The sequence below is a fragment of the Bactrocera neohumeralis genome, chromosome 5 (genome assembly GCF_024586455.1).
Source record: "Bactrocera neohumeralis isolate Rockhampton chromosome 5, APGP_CSIRO_Bneo_wtdbg2-racon-allhic-juicebox.fasta_v2, whole genome shotgun sequence".
In the NCBI taxonomy this organism is placed as follows: domain Eukaryota; kingdom Metazoa; phylum Arthropoda; class Insecta; order Diptera; family Tephritidae; genus Bactrocera; species Bactrocera neohumeralis.
The window spans coordinates 22,600,787-22,627,393 of record NC_065922.1 but is presented as its reverse complement, the minus strand read 5'-3'; the positions used below and the strand labels follow the sequence as shown (position 1 = coordinate 22,627,393).

At 32.9% G+C, this 26,607-nt stretch overlaps 1 protein-coding gene across 10 annotated transcripts in view; it reads left to right on the top strand.

Moving 5' to 3' along the window:
• LOC126759943 (monocarboxylate transporter 5) overlaps positions 1 to 26,607 on the top strand; it is a 272,426-nt gene that overhangs the window by 210,806 nt on the left and 35,013 nt on the right. For 9 of the 10 annotated variants that reach the window (XM_050475193.1, XM_050475192.1, XM_050475182.1 and 6 more), the window contains one exon: positions 19,463 to 19,563. The gene's annotated coding sequence lies outside the window, so the exon portion shown is untranslated. Of the gene's footprint in view, positions 1 to 13,168; positions 13,414 to 19,462; positions 19,564 to 26,607 lie in introns of those variants that run through there. The other variant, XM_050475186.1, reaches the window with a different exon arrangement.

The following is a 26,607-nucleotide window of genomic DNA, read 5'->3' as shown; positions in this document are numbered from 1 at the left end:
TTTGCCGCCTTCCAAGTAATCCCCACCAGAAGTAATACACTTATGCCAACGATTTTTCCAGTCCTCGAAACACTTTTCATAATCACTTTTTGGGATGACCTTCAGCTCCTTTATTGAATTTTGTTTCATCTCTTCGATCGACTGAAAACTGTTTTCACGCAGCGGCAATTTTTGTTTGGGGAACAAGAAAAAATCAAACGGTGAATACAATGGTTGATCGATGGTATCAATTGCGTTTTTGGCTTTAAATTCGGTCACAATCGTGGCTTGATGCGATGGTGCATTAGCATCGTGTAAAATCCATGAATTGTTCTTCCACAATTCCGGCCGTTTTCAACGGATGTTCCCTCGCAAACGCCTTAATAGTCCAAATAGATCTCCTTATCGCCCGTCTTTCCTTCCGGAATAAATTCATAATGCACCAAACCACGAGTATCGGAAAAAACAATGAGCATCATCTTGATTTTTGAGCGGCTTTGGTGTGGTTTTTTTGGTTTTCATGTCTGATTGCAGTTATAATTCTCTCCACCAATGTCGGATCGGAATTCGGACGATCAAGTACGTCCAAAGAGACCTGTTTACGGTACTATTTTTGAAGAAATTTCAGTTTTATTGGGACAAGTCGAGCGAGAACACGTTTCACACCCAAAATATCCATCAAAATCATTCGAAGGGACTCGCGAGAGATGTCGAGCTCTGTTGCCATCTCTCTATCACTCGCCTGAGAATTTTCAAGCACCATATTCTAGACATTTTTAATGTTTTCATCAATTCATCATAACGAGGCATGTCTTCAACGACCTATCGACCTTTTTTGAAGACTTTGTACCACTCGTATGCTTGTGTTTTTGATAAAACTATATCACCCGCGAACCTTTTCCAACATTCGCAAAGATTCCGTACAGGAAATTGGGTTGGAAATACAAAATTTTTTAAAATTTTTTGTTTGGTATTTGAATTCAATGTGAAAATCGTAAGGCACTACTGAGGTGTACCGACTTAAGTAGCTGCTGTAAACAAAATGATTGACAGATAGCCCTCATATTTGGCATAGCCATTAAGGGCAGTCTTACGAACTTAGCAATCTCCCCTAAAAGAATTGTCCAACTGGTTTAAATCGCCACATTATGGAGGCCACACCACAGACCCACGATGCGAAAATTTCTTTCATTAAATTAATTATTTTGTTTTTCTATATATTTGTATCTCTTTTTAGCCAGTAAACGTCCTTGTCTGAAAATTTATTTTGCTGGGATGGCGTTGATTGCAACAAAAGTACTTTATACCATAATCATAGTTTTCAGACGAGATGTACTGGAAATCATTTCAGTTGGATAGCTTTGCCAGACGCAAATTATCAAATTTGTACAGATAAAGATATTTTGAAGACATACAGACGCTTTGACCAACATTATGCAACTTTTGCAAGTTAAAACATCCCGACAGTCATACTTTTTGCGAATCAGGAGACATAGCCGCATAGCAGCTTCAGCAAATCGCATTTTTGATTTCTGAGGGTCATTAAGAGCAATACAAAAGAGTTAAAGGAATCTCAACGGACCGGTGTTCTAAGCTGTTCTAATCTCTTCGTACGTTAGATTATTTTTAAACTTTCAATACCTAGCCTTGCCATAATGTACCATTTACAGAATTTACAATGCATACACCGTGGAAGAGACTCAAATGAAATTAATGAGCTTCTCAAAAAACTTACTGTTACTAGAATTTTTGTTTATCGCAACTTGATAGGGGCGAATAGTGGTCGTCCTCAAACCAATTCAGCTATAAAAACATTTTGTGAACGCATTGGCAGAACTCCCCTTAAAAAAAGAAAAAATATGTCAAGAAATGCAGATATAACGACCAAACCAATCTCAAAACTTATTCACGATGATCTCGACTTGAAAGTCTACATTCGATCAATTTTATTGTTATTTTCTGACAACACGCTTGAAACAAATTAGGCTTAATGCTCTGAAAAATAGGTTCTTAGACACCTCTCAGAAAGTCTCTCCAAGAATGCGGTCTTATTACACGATGGTTCCTCGTTTACAGTTTTCTATTCAATTATCAGTGAGAAAATTTCAAATGTATTAATATTTTTCCAATATGCTTTCAGTTGAATGCACAGATTTCTTACAGGGTACTGTATTGTGCACTCAAGCTCATATATTGTGCACAGTTACCTTTGCCAGAACAAGCAACACAACACTGAACTATTGCACACACCAAGCTTTTGCAGCACGTTTTCATAAAGTAGAGATGGGTGTGTGTGTGTGTGTGTGCCCGTAGAAACAATGCTGAGTATTGGCGCAATAATATATACCTGTATAAGAAAGAAAGTTCACGCGGCCATTGTCTGCATTTCAAGTAGTTCTACAAAGTTAAGTAAAATTAAGTTTAAAGGCTTTCTGTGGTGCTATGAACTATTTACTGGTTTTTTATTCTTAATAAATATTTTCTTGATTTTTTTAAGTTTACAAAAACCATATACGAAAATTAAAGAAAAAAATTTCCTCTTTTACAAGTATTTCTTCACGTAGTATAGTAGTCCATTTGGAATAGTGGCAATGAGAGCAAATACTTTTCTGATGCCCTTATGATATCAATTTGGCTTATTTTAACTAAAAATTTATATAAAATATGTTTAACTGATATTTTATTATTTGCTTCAATTTTTAAAACTTTATAAGAAGAAGCTCAATTGGAACGAGGTTGAGCTATTCAAATGCATAATATTGGCTAAAGAAGGAAAATTTTCAAATTTTGCTCCGACGGTGATAAACCGAAGAATTTTCTATAAATTTCGCATATTTGTCCATTTATTGCTATTCTAATTACAGTTAATTTAGATAAATATAACATTACCTAGTGCATGTCTCCCTTCACTCTAATAACTTATTAACAACACAAAAAAGCAGTAATTCTAAATGTAAACTGAGTAGGTAAAACCCTAATTAAGTACATAAATACCTCTCACATTTTCAAATTTTCTTCATTTTTCAACAAATATTTCCATAATCACCTCATTAACCGAGCAGATAAGTTTGTAGTTAAGACTACGAATACCCAACAGACACAAATTTCACTGCAAATTTATAGCCAACAAAATGGCTTATAATTTTACACACATACAAACAACCACTTACTACACGTGTATACTTATGTATATTGCATACTCTAGTTTCACTCATTTGAAAGTGTGTCAATGTGCCAATTTATTACTTCTCAGTTTTCAGCGTTTGCTTGTCATGCGATATTTAAATTTCGCACACATAACACAACAACACTGTGCAACAGGTGCTGCGTTCAAGGTTACAGTTATGAACAAAATTGTGTGTATGTATTTCGTATGCGTGTGCGTGTGTGTAGGTTCATTAGTGTTTGACTAGTTTGTAAGCGTTTGTTTGCGCAGTTCCGCTGCGTTGCGTTGAAATGTAATTATAACTGTTGCATACTTTTAGGCGCAAATTCAAATATGATTTTACAGCGCTTAGTTGGTGTTAGTTAGATTTGGCCTTCAAAGTAATGCCATTTATAGCAGCTTTTAACTTTTTGGTAGAAATTTTAAAGTTAATGTGTTATAATGTGAAATAAAAGAAAGAATATTGAATGAAGAAATTAATAAAAATAACTAAAGAATTAATAAGCATAAATATGAAGTGGTAGGCGGCTAATAAAAACCGATGATATAAAAGTATAAATATACTAAGTATTAGTTTTGGAAACTATTGTTTGGAATTAAAAAAATATGTAGGTTTTCATAATGTGAACTTTGGATCAAATTTAACCCGGACTAAGCCCAACTAAACAGGTGCGCAATCCGAACCGATAAACAAAAATCATAATTTAGTACTACCTTTTTCATGTTCGTGTAAAGTTTGATCTCTATATTTTAATTAAAGTGTGTCCGGCAGCTGTTTGATGCAAAAACGGGTCAAATATGATCTAGAGCGTCATAAAATTATTTCAACAGGTTTTTATATTCAGTAGACCACAAGCAGCATAGACTGCTAATTTCATATATAAATTTATAAATATAGTATAGGTTTCCGAAGCCCAAGCACTGCCACAAAGGCTATCTATATTATGGTTGTCTTCATTTGAGGAGTAACAAAAACTGCTGCGGAAAGTAATAAAGTCATCAGAGAGCTCTTTAGAGTCAATGTCAGTATCAGCATTGTATAAAGATGCCTGAAAAAACGGGCTCAAGACTAGAGCGGTGGTAAAAACCCCGTTCCTAAGTTATTAGAGCTTAGAGTTCGCCAAAAATATGAATAATTCACTACGGATTATTGGATAAGAGTTATTTTTTCCGATGAAACCAAAACTAATTGAATAGCATCATGTGGGCACGCAAGTACATGAGTTGGCTAACAGGTTGGTGGTGTACAGGATCCCAGCATATACTAAAAGATGAAATTTGGGGGTGGATTACTGATGACTTGGAGTTGTTTTCACAGAAATTAGCTGAATGTACTACGACGGATCGATGGTATAATGCGTATAACAGATTATATTGGTATTTTGGAGGACTCATATCTTCCATGTCAGGATATATTCGGACTCGAACATGGACATGGAGATATTTTCATGCAGGATAGCGATCCGAAACATACCGCAAAAATTACCAAATCATCGTTTGTGGATAATGGAGTCAAACTCTTCGACGGGCCACACTTTTTGGCAAAATTCGTTTTTTTTTTCAACATAGTTTCTTTCAAGGGTGATAAATTGATTACAGGTTCCTTCCAACTCCAACCGTTACTTCAAAATAGACCTCAGTTTGGGCGATCACTCTTCATTCGATGAAAACTTCTTCCCAGCGAGTATTCTTTTAGGTGTGAGAACAGAAAATAGTCCCTGAGTACCAGATCTGGTGAATGCGAGGCATGCGAAAGCAATTCGAAGCCCATTTCATTGCTTTTTGCTACCGTTTGCACTGAGTTGTGACACAGTGCACTGTCTTGAGTAAAACAGCACCCAATTTTTCTTTAAATGCGGCCATTTATCAACGATTTCGTCCTTCAAGCGGTCCATTAATGCTATGTAATAGTTTCTGTTGATGGTCCTTCATTTTTCAAGATAGTCAATAAAAAGTATTCCATGCGCATTCCAAAACACAGACGCCTTAACCTTGCCAGTCGACTGTTGGGTTTTCCAAGGTTTGGAGCGGGTAAATCGGGTGCAGTCCACTCGGCCTTTTGACTTCGGAGTGATATCATGGAACCACGTTTCATCCATTATCACATATCGATTATTCTTGAAAATAATGTTATTTTTGATCGGGAGTGAGCTCACGTGGCACCCACTTTGCACAGAGCTCTTTCATGTCCAAATCTTCGTGAATGACATGATGTCTCCGTTCAGTTGATATCTTTAGAGTGCCACTTTACGGTCATCCAAAATTATTTTGTTGGTTAAAATCTCTTTTGGGGTCTGCGTTCTCCGTCTTCTGCTCATCGATAAATCATATCAATCTTTATAGTTATTTTTGATCTTATCGTCAAGCCAAGTTTTTCAACTGTAGTCTTTCTCTTCAAAACTCATTTCTATTTATTTATTTGTTTTACAATCATGTTCGTAAAACTCAGATTCTTTAAAGGTTTGTCAAATTCATATGAATTCGCATATAAGATAGGAAGGCATGGAAGACGCAAAAAGGATCCAAATTAAAATTTTCTTCTGATATTATGTATTAGAGTCCTCAATTTAACTGAATTAATATGAAACTGGTATATTTCTGACTGAAATCTGACAACTAACTTATCATAAGACATAAACATGTAAAAACGATAAAAGTAGGAAGAAAGATAGTCGACTGACTAGATGGGTTTTTCTTGCGCTAGATGATTACAGTTTTTTTGCACTAGTGTGATCAAATTGAAAGGTGAATTTTGTCCATTTCATCTCCTTCAAAGTAATTCCCTGCCGCTGCAATACACCTATGCCAATGAATTTTCCAGTCATCATAGTACTTGGAAAAATCCTCCGTCGTGATGGCCATCAGAGCCTTCTTCGATTCAGCTTTTATATCCTCAATTGAGTTAAAACGGTGTCCTCGAAGTGGTCATGTGGATTTGCTGAATAGCCAGAAGAAGGTAAATCAGGCGAACGCGGTGGTTGTGGCATGATATTAATTGAAAATGTGGCGAAATGATGAGTATGAGTATGAGATGGTGCATTATCGCACTTTTTCGTTCAATAAATTCAGACATAGTAAAAATCGAAGAATTCACTTTCAGAGCCTCACAAAACGACGCGTATCTCAAATACTAATGAATGAAATGTAGCGTAGATGTCACTAACAGTACTACTAACTTACAGAAAAAAAAATTACCGATTCGAAAAGTAGCAGGTGAAGTATAAATTAAAAATTCAAATTTTAATTTGATCACAGTAGTATAAAGATGCCCGCTACACAGCGCGGCTTAGCGTCTTATCACTTTTGCCACAGTTCAATGTACAACTGCGCTGCCTTCTTACTATCTTCATTCAGTGGCTAATCCAATATTTACAAGCTCGTTGTTTATTTGCATTAACGCTCGTGCGCTGAGCGCGACTTCAACTTTGGCAGCGATAAGCGATTGAGACTAGACGCCGACAAGCTATTCAATCGCAATCCATCGGGTATGTAAGCAATGCAAATCGATGGAATGCAGCTTCAGTTTGAGACAATTTTCTATATTTATTGAGTATTTATTTCTGAAATAATCGCGTTTAAAAATAGGCAACTGATAGTGCCAGAGCAAATAATTTGCTCAAAGGCGAAATTTCGCTTTACTGCATTCAAACATCAGCGAGTAAATAATGAAGTAATTGTAATTACAGAAATAAGTACGTACTTGTTTACATACTTTACTCTAAAACGCATTTTGTCTCATTATTATCATTATTAGTGTCTCGATAAGTACTGAGGTAATATTAGTACGAGCATATACTTGTATTATCAGCTAAATAAAGTTTGTGGCAGAATTTTATGGAAAGTTTGTGAGCACACGCCAAAACTTCAACTGCGTCGCTGTGAGAAATTGACACTTCAAAAATGCATTTCTAGACAATATAAAGGGGTTTCCAATAAGGTGGCGACTAAGTAAAGAAGCAGCAGAACTGTTTTAGAATAACTGAAACTTTTTTGCTAAATATTATAATTTTTTCACTAAAATGTTGTCACCGCCTTATATTATTTCTCGCTTTGATTTATATGGGTTGTTTGTTCGATTCATCACTCTCCAATGTTTGGCAAACGTACACCTTTTGTGATAGTAAAAAATAAAAATCAACCTCCGTGGTTACCAGTTGTCTTGTACATAATTAGCAATGACGTCACTTCATATATTTCAACTTGCATTTTCCTTTTTCTTTTTTATATACCCTTAATATTTACCTGAATATTATATAATAATGCATGGCAAATTTTTATGACATAGATAAAAGAGAAAATCCAATCTGGGCGACTTTTTAGTTGACTGTGATAACTTATCAAACTAATTGAGTTTACAACACAACAATAAATATATAGTACATAACTGTACACGTGTACATACTTGTACATGCGTATGATTTCATATCGCCATATTATGAATGAACGCCTCTTGTTTTGAGTAATTACACATACTACACATACATACATACATATTTACTTTGCATTGTAAGCAATTTTTTAACTGTCAACAAACTGTTATTGAGACTGAATAAGCAAAATAATAGTAACTTAATACAAAAAATTGAGTTTTACAAGTAAGGTAACTTTCAGTGCAGGCGCGACTCAATATTAACTTATCGGAGCGGATTGAAAGAGTTTGGCAAACATAAAAATTGAGAGTGTCATTATTGAGTTCAAGTTTGCTTCAAACAATATTTAGTAATAGACTAGAGGTGTCTCCAATTTATCCATGTTTAGTATTAAAGCAGTAATTCTAAAGAGATTACCTTCACTTAACTGTGTTTTATCTCAACCGTAGGGTTGATAATATATTCATTCGGTACACAGTTTATCAAGCTGTGGTCAAGTTATGCTACTTTTTAAGAAATTTAGCACACATGCTCTAAGATACTTGAGTTAGCTGTTATAAAACTATATTTTTAAACTGAGGAGTAAGAACCTATAATAGCCGCAAACCGTAATGAGGGAGCCAAGACTATGAGTCAATTTCAAAGCCCTGAGGGGAGTCCCAGAGTTCCAGTCACAGAAGAGGATCTGATAAAAGCGAATCCATTTGTATCGTCATATTATCATATACGCTGCCTAACTAATACCAGTTATGTCATTGGAAATTTATACTTTATAAATAAAAATTGAATATCCGTCCTATCTAAGCTCTTGTAATGTATTAAGTTAGTTTTTTTTTTATTTACACAAGTCTTTGAGAATTGTATCTGAGAAACAACTTGGACATAGAATTTTTTTTTTCGATGGCCAAAAATCCAATTTTCAGTTTTTTTTCGTTCGCACAAGTTCTATGTTAAGGTTTTAACTAAAACACGTATTTTTTCACTTTAGATGACCCTGTAAGGAGTTATACTGCCAAGGGGTCACCGGAAGTGGCGTCACAATGGCCGAGTTTAAAAATTTTTTACCAAAATTTCATGAAGTTCTTTGCTAATCGTGTATGTTTGCAATAATAAAAAGTTCTAATAAAATATTTAGCTTTTATATGAGAAAATAATTGTTTTGTAGCCGTGGAAACCCATGTAACTCCTTAAGTTAAAGTCAATAACACCAAAATATTAAAAATTCAACCAAAACATGCTTAGCTGTCTCGGAGTTTACAACCGATATTTATCAAATCTCTCCTTACAGGTCCTTTAACGCGAATTTATCGCTTAATTTTGAAGCAAAAGAGTTTTTTTTTATAAAAATCGGAATCTGATTTCACTCACTATTCCCAAAAGGTTCAATAATATATTGTCTTAAATTTAGTAAGATAACTTAAATTATTCCATATGTACTGTATGCAACTGAGTAAAGTTCCGAACCGACTAACCGATAATTTTATATAAAGTCAGTTATAGGTAAAGAGTTCCTGATATTCCGCACATGATGAATTTGAAATATACACCCTGTCAAGAAAGTATCGGGAATTCTTCATTTGCCCCTCAGATGCTGATAATTTTTTTGATGCGAGTAGCCATACATTAAAATTTTTTCGATAAAAGGAGTGAATCTGATTTTAAAATTATATTGAAAATAAGTTGTAACGGCCTCAATTTTGAACTGTATCATAAAAATGTCGTGAAAATGTTATATATCATAATTAATTCAATTTGGTCGAGAGGTTGCTGAGTTGCTATAGCATTTATGGTGAAAGTTTTTCACCGAAACATTAGTTTGCTTTATGTACTAGTAACCAAATTTTTGTTGCAAAGGCGAAAAATATTAAAAATACTTTATATTGGTAGTATTAAAAATTTCCACATATTAGCGATTTTAATGGTATGGTCTCAAAAAATTTTTTGTTCTGTTCCAGAAAACAAATTTTAGGAACTTTACGCACCCGACTTTGAAATTAGTTCCATATGCCCCAATGTACTACTATAATCTCTTATACGAACCAAGTTCTGTCACATATACAATATATATATCTATACAATTAACTAATAATGGGTAAAAATTAATAAGTTTACCCTATGAAATATATTGCTCATGTAACTTTTTTAATTCGTGCCAGGAATCGTATTTCTTTAGTAACAATTTTCACACCATTAAAAAATTGTAAAACTCCTCTTGTGACATATTGCACGTGAGTGTAAAAATCAGCTGTGGTGTCATATACATATATGTATGCTTATGTTTCATATTCAAATATGTGTGTGCAACATCACATGTTCAGAAGGTGCATGTGTGCCGGCGCGCACGTTTACTGCACGATTGCAACATGCTCATACATACACACAAACAAACGTGAGTTTATACATACATTTTATGTATTTCTAATTTCTTTCATACTCGACTCGATTTTTATGAATTTATGTGCGCAACGCGGTGCTATTTTTAGCCGCTCACGCTGCTGAGCACACGCTGTCACTGTTTCAAATGTAATTTAATATGAAATGCGGTCTTACCTTCCCTAAGTGGGCAACACGTGTGTGTTTGCTGTAGTTTACGCTCGTGTTTGCATAACTTCCTCGGAGTTTTACGCAACAGGCTGCAAAATACATACAAACATACATATTATATGGGTCCAAGCTCAAGTGATTACTTTTTAGGAAGTCTTTTTTTGTTTCCCGAGTTACTTTTTCCCATTTTTGCTTTAAGTGTAATTATCGCGTTAGTCTTAGTCCCCAAAGGAAGCTAAAATCCGGTGTTATAAGCAGTTTAGGAGTTACATGGGTTTACTCGGGTAAAAAACAGCCCTTTTTCAACATTTTTTTCTCATATAAAAAATGAAATATTTTATTCTAATTTTTATTGTTACATACATACATAACAATTATCAAAGAAATTCTAAACATTTTGGAAAAAATATTTTAAATTCGGCAGCTGCGACGCCATTACCGGTGACCCCTCGGAAAAGAGATGTGCCTGCAATGGCAGGATAACTCCTTACAGGATCATCTAAAATGAAAAAATACGTGTTTAGTTAAAACCTTAACTTAGAACTTGGACGAAGAAAAAAACTGAAAATTGGATTTTTGGCAGATATTTTTACAAAAAAAAATTAAAATTTCAGTGAAAATTTCGCCACATTTTTTTTTTAAATAGTTCTAATCGAAAAAAACCTTCGTCTAAGTCTTTAAGAATTGTATGTCAAATACCTGTGTAAAATTTCATCAAGATCGGTTAAATAGCTCTCGAGAAATCACGCAAACCGACTTCAAAAACACAGTTTCGAGAAAAACGCGTTTAAAGACAGCGCACTTAGCCTAGCTAGCCACGAGCGCACAAGTTCTCAAGGCCTTATCTCCGAAAATATTACCCGGATCTACTTGAAAATTTAGGATAATTTTTTTAAGGTGTTTTAGAATTCAATGAAATAATAAAAAAATCGAGTTGAAACCCGTAAAAATATGTAACCCCTCAAGTATTTCGTGGAATACAATTTCCGCTTACGCCTTCAATTAGTCGGTTTCAGTGAACTCTCAATCGCTTTTGGATAACCTTTGTAAAGTGGCCTGAGAAACAGCTAATAAATCAGTTCTTAATTTTTCGCCTATCGAGCCAGCTTCGATACGGATAGACAATTATATACCAGCTCCCTTGAGAGGCAACATAACAAATTGGAAAATGTTTCGCTTCAAAAAGCAGTCCTAGCACTCATCTAGATGGGATACACTTCTTTGATCTAATTCGTCTTTTCTATTATTCGTAGGCCCATTTTCACTCATGGATATCTCTCACTGCAAATCCGAGTTTTTGTAGTAATACTCTCTAGAATGAAATGAGAACTTAATAAATAAGTTCACTTGGTTAGAAGAAATGTGAAGGAACGGAAAAGGCTTCTGCTAGGTTCTAAGTATACTTGTACTACTATCGTATTTTCAGACCCAGAATATAATTCATCTTCATTGTAGAGGCAAACATAAATCAAAATTGGTTCAACTTGGTCGAGAGGTAACTGAGTTGCAATGGCATTTCACATGCATTGAGAACAAAACACTAGTTTTCTTTAAAAGTAGTGATAGTTTTTGGTGTAATTTTAACAATTATATTCAAAAATAAATTTAAAACATTTCTTAGCAAAACATTTTCAAACTGCAACCACTATATACCAATTTGGAAAAAATATATCCCTCGTGGGACACTAACTCTGCTCTATTCTGATAATCGGAGTCATTTAGAAGTTCCTAGTTTTGTCCACAGTTACGCTAGAAACAATTTTTTTCAAAATTTCATATTTTATTTCGTTTTACAACAACTCATTGTGAGAAAAATTTTCCATAAATCTTCCAAATGCATGTATTTTATATGTGTATTGATTTGATTTGTTAGAATACCCAATAATTATGTTTTATGCTTTATAAATAAGTCAGTGTAATATAAACGCCCTTTGAATTAGAGTAGTTGGTGAAAATATTCTAAGTTGTTTTGGGAATGCATCAGCAGTGCATACGAGTATATCTGTCCAACATAGACCATTACACAGTATCAGCTGAGCACAAAAACATATGACGCCTATTCGATTGCGCTGAGAGTTGATAGCGTTATGGCGCTCTCGCTTATCGCTAACAATAGATTAGTGTTACCAGGTGTGCAATAGCATTGAAAATTATAGTGCAAATATTTACTATATTTTGCATATTACTTTTTATTATCAAAGAAATTTGATAGTTTTGTATAATATAGACTTAGCTTTGGATCTATAAACAATAGGGTGAGTCAAAAAGTAAAAAAACGAGTTCATGAGTTAAAATTAACATATATACAGAGAAAAATATCCTTAATAGGAAAAATTTTAAGAATTAATTTCAAAAGACGTTGATGAAGTTTGAAGTTAAAAAATGTATTAAAATATCATAATTTCATTAAAAATGTCTTAACTTTAAAATATTTACGAAGTAAAAAATAATTTTAACTAAATAAATGTTAAACTAAAAATTTTTTAACTAAAAAAGTTTTGGGAACAAAAAAATTTTGAACTAAAATTTTTTTTTTCAACTCACAATGTAAAAATTCTTTCTTAAAGCGTTAAACATTTAAGGTATTTTTTATTGAAATTAATTTTTTTTACATATTTATATTGGCACCTTTCAACACCTAAAATTGTTTTCTGCAAGTATAGTCTTTCCCCTCTAAACAGTTTTTTTAAATTCGAATTCGAATTCGTCAGGCAAATTTTGGGCTCACCCTAATGCCAGTAAATAAATTTTTAATATATTTTTGGTTTTCGTTTTTATATTTATACATTTTTTATCAAATTAAAAAAAAAAATAATTGCAATAAATTTAAATTTTTCTGCACCTTTAAGTTAGCAAAATCTTTAAAGAAGATGGCAACTCTATCACACAAACTCAATCAAAGTGTCCACTACAGCAGTTTAGTGCTCTGTTTTTCTTTTTATGTCTTATTACAATTTTTTGTTTTTGTTTTTGAATTTTTTTTTTTGTTTTTGCTCAGTCATCCACTGTCCGCTGACTGCTGTTATCAGCAGTAAAGAGGATCTCGCTCGCAAACAATATTCAATCACTGCGCAGCGAATTTGTGGACGCGCCGCTGAGCACTTCGTCTGTCCAATTCAGTTTATGCACGAATTTTCAACGCGCACGTGGTGTTCATACGGTCGAAATTTTAAAATTTTAATTTTTCGTCTGCGAGTTCGTTTTTATGGCACTAATAAATTAAAAATTAAAAATTACAAATATATATAGTATATAAAATAAATTAATATAAACAAGAATATCAGCGCAAAAAATAATATAATAAATATATATGTAAGTGACCAGCGCAGTGTGAATGTGTTAAAACTTTGATAGGTAATAAACAAGATTTAATATAAAGTTCATAAAAACTTGGTTGCACACAAAAATTAAAAATAAACAAACAGAAATAGAAACAAAAAAAAAATTAATAAAATTTATAAGAAATAGAAATAAAAAAAAAAACAAATAAATAAAATGTAATAGCAATAAAAATAAACACCGATTCCGCGTAGTCGCTGTGCATAGTTGCGATCGTTGCAGTGCTATTTTTAAAAAAATATCTACAACTCGTGCAATTTCTGTTGGCGCCTTTTGTATACTTTTGTTGTTGTTGTTTTACATTTATATTTATTTCGATTTTTTTAGTCACACTGCTGCTGTGAAAAGCGCTATTTTTGATTTGTGTTTTTCTCTGTTGAAAATTGTCTCGCTTTTTTACATTGTTGTACCACATTCGACCGCCAACGCGTGCTGGTTGACACCAACGCCAAAAGTAAACACCAAAAAAATAATAATATTTTCTGCGCGCCATTATCTAAAGCGAGTAAACTAGCAATGCATGCTTAATGTTTTCCAATACATATGTATATACTTAATAAAATCGCTTTTATTGATACTAGTTTGATAGTAACTAGATTTGCACTAGTTGTGTGGTAGCTAGTTGATTAATGAATTTATGAATAAGATGGGAATACATAATCATATTAATAATAGCATTTCCTGTTAGCTCAGAAATATCGGTTAGCTTTTTTTATTTATTTTTTTTTTAATTTATTTTTTATTTTATTTTTTTTTTATTTTTGTTTAATTTTTTTCGCTTATTATTCTAAAATCATTAATTTGCTTCTTCAATTGGGTCAAATATATATTTTATTAAATCAAATCAGTGACTAGCTGTCAATTAGAAAATCAGCACAATTCTTATCAGTTAGTTGGTGCTGAAATCGAGACTCGAAAATTTGCAGTTTGCCATTTCATACAAATTCGAATCGGATTTCATTAAATAAATAATAACAAAATAATCTAGTATTTGTCATAATTTACCTTTTGTTCTATCGATGGTTGTTTGTACCATATTAAGCTAACCAAGATAGATGGATTGTCAATAGCGAAATGATCAGCACGATCGAGCTGATTATCAAATCCTTAGCAGTCGAAGAAGGTTGGCAAAGTGGAACCAGACTAAATACTGACAAAATAATTACATAATTGTCGAAATCACCTATATCGGATTATTATAGCATACTGCTATCATACGAAAAAAGAATTAAAGCAATGCTTTAATTTTCGTAGAAATTGTTCAAATCGTGTGCGACTTGCAAGTCATTAAAAACTACCCCTGTAAGGAACCGCATTTGCGTTATTTGAGGTTGACGTTCAATTTTCCGAATTCACAGCCTGTCCATAAGTTTAGGCCTTTTATTAGTCTGGCCGTTCATCTGCCGAACTCTCATTCTCCCATCTTAAGTGCTATGTTGTTATTGTATCTTACTATATTTGTTCTATTGCGCTCTTGTTATTTCGAATGTTTTCTTTAGCTCCCACAGTTTTTTCCTTTCGTATGCCAGAAGGTCAATTGATGCATTACCGTTTATAACCGATATTGCATCACCTGACTCTGTTCGTTAGGCTGATGCTACTCTGAGGGCTGCAGTGAGGTGCGGCTTGTACACTTTTAATGATGCATTTTATTCGTTTTTATGCTCCTGGAGTGGATCCGCCAGATCTAAAGCCATGTTGTCTAGGGTAGATTCCTTCAGCTCTGTTGGTAGTTACTTTGAGGCTGGGTTTAAGTAGCCTTTCTTTATAGCATATAGCTGCCATAGCAACTAACCGATTTTTATTTGTGAAGGGTATTATTATTGCTTCGATGCAATCGAAGTTAGCGTTTTTTCTTGTTTGTCTTGTAAACAATTTCACCAATTTGATTTGATTTGATTTGATTTGATTTGATTTGATTTGATTTGATTTGATTTGATTTGATTTGATTTGATTTGATTTGATTTGATTTGATTTGATTTGATTTGATTTGATTTGATTTGATTTGATTTGATTTGATTTGATTTGATTTGATTTGATTTGATTTGATTTGATTTGATTTGATTTGATTTGATTTGATTTGATTTGATTTGATTTGATTTGATTTGATTTGATTTGATTTGATTTGATTTGATTTGATTTGATTTGATTTGATTTGATTTGATTTGATTTGATTTGATTTGATTTGATTTGATTTGATTTGATTTGTTTATAACAACAGACTGAAAAGAAGAAGATCATTTGCACTCTCTCTGAAAACAACAAAATTAAGTACAGCATATAAAATATAATCCAACAATTTTAATGTAAACCATTTTCTCAAATTGAATACAATGTAACCTAAAAATATAAAAATATTTTATAATAAAAAATAAAAATATCAATGAAAAAGTTCAGCAAAATTGCTATCACGAGAGTCAAAAGATATCAATAATATACAAGTATAATAAACAAAAACAAAACAGAAAGTTAATCGAATAACAAACATTTCAATCTGTGCAAATAAGCCAAACAACAACCAGTAGAAAATACAAAAACAAAAGCAATTAACCAATACACAAGCGAAGGCAATTTAATATTTTGTTGTCGCTTTTTGTTTAAATTGCAAATTTATTATTTCATTTATTTGTTTTTGGTAATTTGTTGTAGCATCGGATTTGCTGCGTTTTTGTTGTTATGCCCGCTCGCCGGCTGTCATGTGAAAAATCTATTTCACCCCATTAAATCGCATGCAGGAAGCAACTTACAAATACATGTGGATATACCTATGAATGGGCGCCGATACTTATATATAGAATAAACATTCATATATGGTTTTGTAGTGCAACTATGTAGTGACCATGCGTAGTCAATCAAAATCGCTCATACGCCAATCAGCACCATCGTCCGCAGCACTGTGGGTCACACGCCACGCTTTGTTTGCGCTGCGACACGTTTAAGTGGCGCTAAAATACAACCTTTCTTTTGTAGATATACAACATATGTTTTGTGATTTTTTTTGCTTGTCGCGTTTGGTGCTCTCAACTGCGGCGTTCTCTTATTTGTTTTTTTTTTTATTTTTATCTTTTATTTGTGTTTATCAACAGAAAAATATCACACCTTTTTTTATTGCCTGACGCTTCAGTGTTAATTTGTTTTATTATTTAGCGTATTTGGTTAATATATTGTACACACTCTTTTGTATTGCTAAAATTAGTACTTAACTACTTTGATACATATTAAACTGCCAAAAATGTATTATAGCAAGTGTCATATGCAACATTTTAAAATATTTATATTTAATACATGGAATTCTCATATTCTTATCATATTTTGTTTTTTGCGGGTGGGGGGATAGAAAATACTTAGCGCATCATCAGTTCTGTCGTCACAGCAACGAATGGTATGTGCCATTTGCAGGTCACTAAAAATCCCCTCTAAGGAAAGGTCGCCCACTTTGGAGCCACATTTGCATTACTTCAGGTCTCTTCGCCTTTTCCCATTCTGTGGAGGTTTTTTTTGAAGTACCCGTGACCATATAACAGCTGAGTTGCGTAAAAGTCGATTTCTCCGAATTTACAGTTTACCTTACGCCGGTTTCCTTTTTAAGCTCATCTGCCCAGATCTGAGCTCCGTATAATAGGACACTGATTGTCATCGACATTGGGAGCTTTCTCTTTACTTCGCTGGGCCCACAATGTTGGCCATTTGTTGGGAAGTGACTTAAGCTGCCTTTCCTGCGGCATGCTGAATTTCCACCTAGAAGTTTAATCAGGGCTCCAGTCTTATGGTTAGGTAGTGTACTGATTTTTGGTCTCATATTATTATTAAAGCTACAAAAAGTAAAAATTTATTACTAAAAGTATGACGCCTACGATTTGTTATTACAGAGATAATATTCCCATTGTTGACATTAGGTATGTTCTAGCCAGATAAAAGGATTTGATCCATATTTATATAACTCTATGTTCTCATGAGCTAAACGAGGTAATACTTTTATGAAACTAACTAGACTAGATACTGCCTTTTAAAAGTCATAATGTTCTTTTTCTCTCTATGGATTTGGAATTGAATATGAGTTACCAACTCTTTTGACCAAACGGTCAAATTTCTGCTATAATAAAGTTCGATAAACTTCTCCTATAAGAAGGAGCTCTACTCAAGACCTATGTTTATCAAATTTATGGTGAATACATTCGAGGTCGTAGATCACTGCAAATATGTATTTCGTCCAAAATCAGTTATTCCTCCGAAAACAATTGATGCTGTCTTCAAACTGATAGTGCAAGATTGGCATGAGACTCATTTTAAGATTAGGACAACTAATTAGTGGTGAGCATACATTCAATATCGCATAAACATTTGATTGTAAAAAATGTTTTTCACGTTGGATCCTACACAATTTGTCAATCGCATAAAAACGGCTCCTGTCAATTGGTGACAGGTGATAAATTGTAGATTTATGCAGCCTGAAAATAAATAACAGTTGACTGCTTGGGTCAACAAAAGTTGTTCCCGCTCGAAACACTTACAAGAAAATGGTTGCCTGCTTTTTTGAAGAAACTGATTATGATGCAACTAGTGGTATGAAAAAGCACTGAGCAGTAAACTCGGAGTGGTATACAACTATTTTTTCCCGGTTCTGTTTCAAAATATCAAAAACAAACTACCGAATACGTCCACTTTTCACCACGATAATGCGAGCTCTCGCACATCGACTGAAACAACTGCATTTTTGAGCCCTTTAAACTCCGATTTGATGAGTTATCCACCGTAAAGTCCAGAGTTGGTATTGAATGACTTATTTCGTACGTAAAAAAAAAACTAAGAGGTCAACGTTTTTCGCCACCGTAAGAGGAGGTTGATGCATTTAGAATACATGTTTTGGAGATACATAAATTAGAACGGCAAAAGTGCTTTGAGAATTTGTTTAAGCGCACGCAAAATTGTAGAGACCTTAATGGAGATTATTTTTTTAAATTTATAAAGCGATTTTCGATTATTAATATTTGTTACTGTTTTCCAATCCCGAAGTATAAAATATATAAATTTTATGCCAGAGAGAGAAATTCGCTAAAGATCGATACATTTTTTATTGTTCTACGAAGAGAATAACAACGAAAATTCGAAAAACTGTTCAAGAAATTACAAAATATTTCATTTGTTTCAAACAATAATAAAATTGAATCAGCAACGATTATCCAGATACCTTAGCTGTATTCGATTCGCCATTTCTCTGCTCGCTTCAGTTCGCTTGTCAAAACAACATTACATGTTAAAGCAACAGCAAAATTATCGAGTTGAATTAGTGCAACAATATATGTATGTACTATATGTGGATGCCTCATTAAATTGGTATATCTGCTATTTAGTTTCGTTACACGTTTTCTTAGCCAAAAGGCTGTTTGCGATAACTCGTGTGGCACATACATATACATCGACATTATTTTTGTATCCGGTTTTATTTAAATGTCATATATATTTAAATAGCTTACTATATACTATACATATAATTTTTGTGACATTGAAATGTACTAAATTTGATTTTTGCTGGCAATGAACTGTGAAAATCTCACTGAATGCACTTCGTGAATTTCTACTCTCAAATTTTAAAATAAATATACACCTGCATAAATATAAACCTATTTTTATACTTATAAATACACTTGTTTGTTTAACTGCATATATGTATATATACCCGATAATTACGCTTAGAAAATGGGCCAAAGTGAATTGCAAGTAAACAAAGAAAAAATTTACGAAATGTACGCAGGGAAGCAACCTCAGCAACAAACAAAGAAAGTAAATTAAAAAAACAAAAAAAAAAAAAATACGTCGAACCTCATCGTAAATTCAACTAAACAAACAGTTTAAATTAATTAGCAGATTAGATGAAAATCGCTCAAAATTTGTTTACTTGGGCGCATACCCGAGTATTCAAAATATTGTTCAGTATTATGTATCATGAGATTTATTAGAAGCAAAATTATGCTGATAAATATCGTTTTTGGTTTGACGCTCGTACTTACGATATTAGTTTCCACATTTCAAAAAGGTTAAACGCATGATTTTTCTTCTCTTTCAGTTGCTGCTGCCTCTCTTCGAATACTTCCTGCTTTCCGCAAAGCCCATGCAACCACCTTGACAACAAGTGTCCTCCAAAAACTTCCGGCTGATATACAATATGTAAGTAAAATTGTGGCTACTTAATTAATACGGAATGAGAAAAATTTGATCCTAGCAGATAAGGTTTAAGATAAATAACTATACACATTTCCTGAAAACAATGTTTTGTATAATTTTGAACAAAGAAAGATTAGGCCTATCCAGAGTACTCAAACATATGTTTATACCCTGAACAGGGTATACATATTAAGTTTTCCACGAAATTTGTAACACCTAGAAGGAAGCGTCGGAGACCCCATAAAGTATATAAATAAATGATCAGTATGTTGAGCTGAGTCGATTTAACTATGTCCGTCTGTCTGTCTGTCTGTCTATCCGTCCGTCCGTCCGTCTGTCTGTATATATACGAACAAGTCCCTCAGTTTTTAAGATATCGTTTTGAAATTTTGCAAAAGGCATTTTCTCTTCAAGAAGCTACTCATTTGTCGGAACGCCCGATATCGGACCACTATAACATATAGCTGCCATACAAACTGAACGATCGGAATCAAGTACTTATATGGAAAACTTTTGCATTTCACAAGATCTGTTCACGAAATTTGGTATGAGTTATTGTTTATAGAAATAATGTAATATCGAAAGAAATTGTTTAGATCGGCTCACTATAGCATATAGCTGCCATACAAACCGAACGATCGGAAACAAGGGCTTGTATGGAAAACTTTCGCATTTGACGTGGTATCTTCACGAAATTTTACATGGATTATTGCTTTAGGTAATAACATAATTTCAGAAAAAATTGTTCAGATCGGATTACTATAGCATATAGCTTCCATACAAATTGCACACATAGTTACCAAAAAAAATACACCTGTGAAGGGTATATTAGCTTCGGTACAGCCGAAGTTAACGTTTTGATAATAAACTGGTCGAAGAGCTTACTATTGTTAAAGGTACTTAGTATGAAGAAGGCATTCTATATGTGGGGGCTTGAAAAGTTATTGTCCCTACTTTTCAGATTTCCACCCGTCTCGTCATTATAGTAATGTTTATATATACATATAACCATATATTAAACCTGATTAGTTTTAGGCGATACAAACAACTGTTAGGTGAACAAAACTATTATACTCTGTAGCAACATGGTGCAAGAGTATAACTGGTGTTAGGCATAAGTCATACACACTACATATAAAATTTGCATACGTTACTGATACGTCAGCTGTTCTTGATGTTTATTTATTATTATTCCTAATTTAGTTAAAATGATAGGAAATATGACGCATATTAATGAGGTCAAATTTCGAGAGCAGATTATATTCCATTCTGGATTTATGGGTAGTCTACGTAATCGCTGGTCGAACTGACAATAGATATATAAATATTTTGATGTTTATATTAAAAGATCTATATACAATTAACTTGCATAAATCAATCATTACGTGAAAACTTATGTAATTTAATAGCAGCTACGAATATAACGAATTCGATTTGGATTGTAAAATAATCAGTCTTTGATCCCTTTTACTGCTAAGATTAGTTCTTGTTCTTGGAATTATTATAATGAAAACGAACTCAACATAGTGTACAGGTTATCGGAATTATGAAATAAGATTTTTATCCGATTTTAGATTAATTAGATTAACAGGTTCGATTGTCGAAGAAATTGATATCATTACTTGGTTTATTTAATACTTTATCCATCATCTAAAGTTGTCTCTTATTTCAAAGGTACTATAAGAGGTCAATGCCAATGTCGAAAAAAATTAAAGTTTTCGTTTAGAAAAATGCTGGCCCGACTTTTATCATCTGTTATATAGGTTGGACCAAAAATTCTTCATACACAATTGAAATAAGAGGCCAACGTGAATGATCTTCATATTTTTAAATTTTTGACTATAATTATTGATGACTTTCAATAAGATGAAACAAATATTGATCGATGGATTGGTTTAGTTCAGCACTCTGTAGATTGCTGTAGACTGTTGTAATAATAAGATAAATATTCATTGTAAGACGCCAAATCGATTATAAAAATATTTTCTAACTTTCAGTCTTTCACTATTTCTTCATTAATTGTTGTGAAATCACTTTATTCAGGAAATATTTTCAGATATAGCATTACTCAAAATTAAAAAAAAACACACTAAATCTCGAACAGCCGTAGACAAAATTGGACTATGGTCATGGTACTGCCCTAATCAAAGTTAGATCACACACCTCAGAACCTGCTGGACCGATTTCAGAAAAATTCTGTACATAATATTATTTTAATACTTTTGTGTCACAGTGTGCAAATGGGTGAACTCGGACTATAGCCAGACCTACGTCCCATATAACACAATTTTAAATTCCTTTTGATTCTTTCACATTCCGGTATACAATTCAAGAAGCAATTAATATAACGCGACAAAACTTTGCACTACTAGGTCCTTTGAAAAACTGTCCAGATCTAACCAAAACAGCTCAAGCCCCTATGTACCGAATATGCGAACCCCATTACCTATAGTAGACTTTTGACAGAAAATATCGGTCCATGTGTGAGATATATTATTGAAATTTAGAAAAAAATCGTTCCTGTTATTAGTATGTCTATGTGTAAAAAATGGGTTGATTCGGACCAATACTTCTTTCAGCCCCCATATACATAACATAAAGATTTTCGAACCTCTGGATGACTTTATACCGCATATATCGGCCAACATGTGAGTTATCTCAATGAAAGTTACAGAAGATATTTTACTCATATCAGTTTATCTACTTGTATTATACATGTGGGTATAATTGGGCGAAAGCTTAATCGAACCCCCATGTAGCCAATTTGAGTATATTCAAACATCCGGTTGACTTTACTCTATATACACACTGTCAAGAAAGTATCGGGAATTCTTCTTATCTCCCGCTTATATGGAAGACAGGTACATTTTTGTCCTAAGTTGGTACAACTGTCCTTAATTATGATGCCAAAAATTAGTGCGATCTGTCTACCAGTGTGTTTATAGCAGCTGTTTTTGTCAGTCGACCACAGTAGTGTTTGTCGAATTTTACAAAATTTTTTAACGTATTCGTCTTAAATTTTGAACAAACACTCAACAAGTATCATTGAGCAAGCACCGTATTCACCTAATTTACCTTCGTGTAACTGCTGGCTATTTAGCAAATTCATAGACTTCAAAACAAATTCGACGCGAGAGCTGAAGGCAATCCCGGAAAATGCCTATAAAAAATGTTTTGACGATTGGAAGAAGCGTTGGCACATGTGCATCACTTCAAATGGATGTTACTTTGAAGGCGATTAATTGATGATTTTATGTGAGGAAGCTTGATGAAACCTTGGGAGTTTTTCTGTATCTTAATTGCATTTACTCTTGGTTAAAATAGATAGAAATCTAGTCAATACTAGCCCAATTACCATATCCTACTTAGAATTATTTTCGTTATTCTAACAAGTTTCATGCTGAATATGTCAATCAGTGAGTTTTATTTATTTATATATGAAATTGCTTCAAATTAATGCGATCAGCCGTCCTTTTTTCTGCCCCCCAATACTCCTCATATAATGGATTCCGTCTTTCCACTTGCATTTATACCGTTCAGGTTGATCAAAATGTGTGATATTTTAATGAAACTAAATGGATAAGATATCTACACCTTGGTCTGAACCTTATATCCCTAATATAATGAATTACGATGCTCTGATTGACGTTTTCCACACTGACTCAATATAATAAATTTAGCCCTCTGGGTCGACTTAATAATACATATTTCAGTTGAAAGTTTTCGAAATAATTTTAGCTGACGCAAACTAAAAAATAGCAATAAAACTAAGTCTAAGTTTATGGCCTTCAATATAAGTACAGAAAATAACGTATTTAATTGAATTTTATTCACCATTTCTTCGAATAATGGATGCTTAAAAGCAACAAGTTTTTATTTTAATACAAAGTTTTGCCATAACCTGAAGGATTGATTCCTGCAAGTTGCAAGAGTATAAAATGTTCGGTTACACCCGAAATTCCCCTTCTTTACTTGTTTCTCATAATTTTTTTTTAATATTATTATTAACTTTTTAATTTTTTTTATTATACTTTATTATTGATATTCATTGCAGTTGCATGCATACATAATGTTTATCATCAAACTATGTCCATTTACCACACTAGTGCAAAGTTCAGTAAAGTGTGATAAAATTTGTTGATATTCAACATGGAACTAGTGCATCATTCAGTCAACATTTCGAAACATGATACTTGTATTACAAATTGTTTTCTTCAGCTAAGAACATACACACTTACTTACACATGTATGTATGAGTAATCTATTAACAACAACATGAATGATACATATGTATATATGTATGTTCGAGTATTTAATAGATTGCATTGTTTTGTTGTCAGTGGATTGACAAAGGTTTCATGCTTGCTTAGCATTATAACTGTTATTTGTAAGCGAGTACGTACAGCTGTGTTCAAAATAAAAGTATTGTCTTAAATTCAAAGTAAAAAACTTGTTGAAAAATAATATATTTAGCTTCTGTAAAAGTGTACACAAGACTAGGTAAAAGTTTCATTGCAAATCGATTTTGGATATTAAATCAAACCAGTTTTTTCGAGAGATTTAGTTATAATCAGAAAAAGTAATTTTTCCGTTCGATGTTAGCCTGCTTCTGCACACAACTGTATATGTGTTCGAAACTATAGATAAATACATATGTTTAATGTATATATGATATGTATACCTATGTATCTTCGAGAAATTGACTTGCATGCGTGAGCTTGGGCGGAAGCTCAAAATGCTCTTGCTTTAATCACTGCCATAATCAACCATTTACTGCTGTGCGGCATCACTTTGTCATATTAAAAACGAAATTAAAACGAAAAATTAAAATAAATTGATAAATAAACATAAGTGCTGAAACGAATTGACATGGGAAAACAAATAACTATAATGGCGAATACGCAACAATGGCAAGCGAAGCACGATTGCTCAAAATCACACTGGTTTTGCTTAAATTAATCAAAGAACAAGGAAGAGAGTTGTAAATTCGGACACAACCGAACATTTTATACTCTAGCAACTTGCTGGCTTGTTAGTTATTTGGGTACTAGGGCAAGTTTTCACCCAATTTTATTCATTCTAAGCAATTCTCTCAATTGTATTAAAATAATTTACATATTGGCCGATTTATGTGTATAAAGTTACCCGGAAGTTAGAAAATCTTAATATTAGGTAATATGGGGGCTAAGGAAAGTACTGAAGGGATTTAACCTGTTTTTACACGCAGGCATAGTATTATGAGGAACGGATCCCTTCCGAATTTCAATTACATATCTCACAGATTGACCAATATTTTCTGCCAAAGTCAACTATTGGTACTTTAAAGGCACTATTCGCCCAAAGTTTTATCTTGATATAATTTATTTTTCATTTGTAAATCAAAAAAATTTTGAAAAATAATCAAACTTCAACCGTTAATATCTTTTAAACGGTTGGGTTGAAAAAAAATCATATATAGCTTTTTTAAATGTGAGCGGTGTCACGCTATCGTCAAATTTTGACAAAATCTTGCCAAGGAAAAAAATGTTTCTTCAAGTAGTTGGAAGCGAGATATAAATTTTTATAATCTGATAATAAGAACAAATAGGAAACTGTATGAGCGATTTTGGACCTTAATGGTTTAATATTAACAAACCTAATGTTTCAAAATTTTTTTCCAGAGGTGTCTAGTCAAGATATCCTAATTTTTCCAGGTACGCTCAAAAAAAAAAAAAAAAAATTTTTTTTTTGAATCATTTTATACATATACATAACTCCATAATCAAACTCCACTTCTCATCAAACAAGTAGCCGGAAGGCTTACACGTCAAAGTAATCTTTTTTTCTACGAATTTCATTATTTTTTCGAGAATCTCGGGCAATATACATAGCTATAATTTCGGCATAAATGCTGGCTGAGGGGTGATCAAGCAATTGCGTAGTCTTACTTTTTTTAATCGATTACAAAGGGAATCTGCGAGGCTGGTTGACCAGCGAATGTCACCTGTTTTTGATATCAGATTTCCTGAATGGTTTTCTTCCAGAAAAAAAAAACAAATAATTTGACAAATTGATACAGACATGAATACAAATATAATTATATGGATTTCTATTGGCTGTTTAGTTTCGTTTAAAAAAATAACATCCAATGATGGCCTTTGTTCAAATGTCAGTGAGAGATAATTTATTAATCTTACAATATCAATCCATGGATTTATGTATACTATACACGTAAAACTGACCGATTATTAAATGCAAAGCAATTTCCGGTTATGAAGTGTTTTTGGTATTGTTCTTAATTGCGATTCAAGCGGCTAATAAATTGAAAAATTTATAAAATTTGACGCACACTCTATATAAATATATCTACATATGTCAAGAGTTCATATATTTCTTTGAACCACTTATTCCTTAGTGGTATTTCTTAGTAGAATTTTATGACTGAAAGCCTCCAAATAAAAGCATTAGTGGGCACACAGAACAAATTTTCTTTATGATCATCAATTTGTGGTACAAAATTTTATAAATTAATTATTATACCATGTTTAAATTAATGTTTAATTTTATTAGATTTGTTTTACTATAAGATGTAAACTCTGTAAGAAATCATTACATTCGATAAAAGGGTATTTTGGCAAGCTTTGGGAGGCATTCATCTATTTATGTTCATATTTGGGTAGTGTAGTTATTTATTCAGTCATCTTTACTAATGGCTTCCTTCCAGCGCTTACCCGTTTATAGCCGAGCCCTTTACTAATGGCTTAGTTATCGAACAATAATATATTAGGGAAAGCGTGGCTTAGAGAGAAACTTGAATATACTTTCAAAATACTACACTGATCGATTTCATTACTATAACATATAGTTCTTATTCATTTATTATTTAATCGGCTACGCGTGCTAAACGCCAACAAATTTGTAATTTTTTTCTTTTCCTATACATACATATATTTTAATATGAATACAAATACAACTCTCTGCTAATGTAATGACGTTTTGTTATTCAAAATTTATTGACGCTGGCGTCGAAGTTGACAGCGAAGCGCTCAAGTTATTGACTTTGACCGC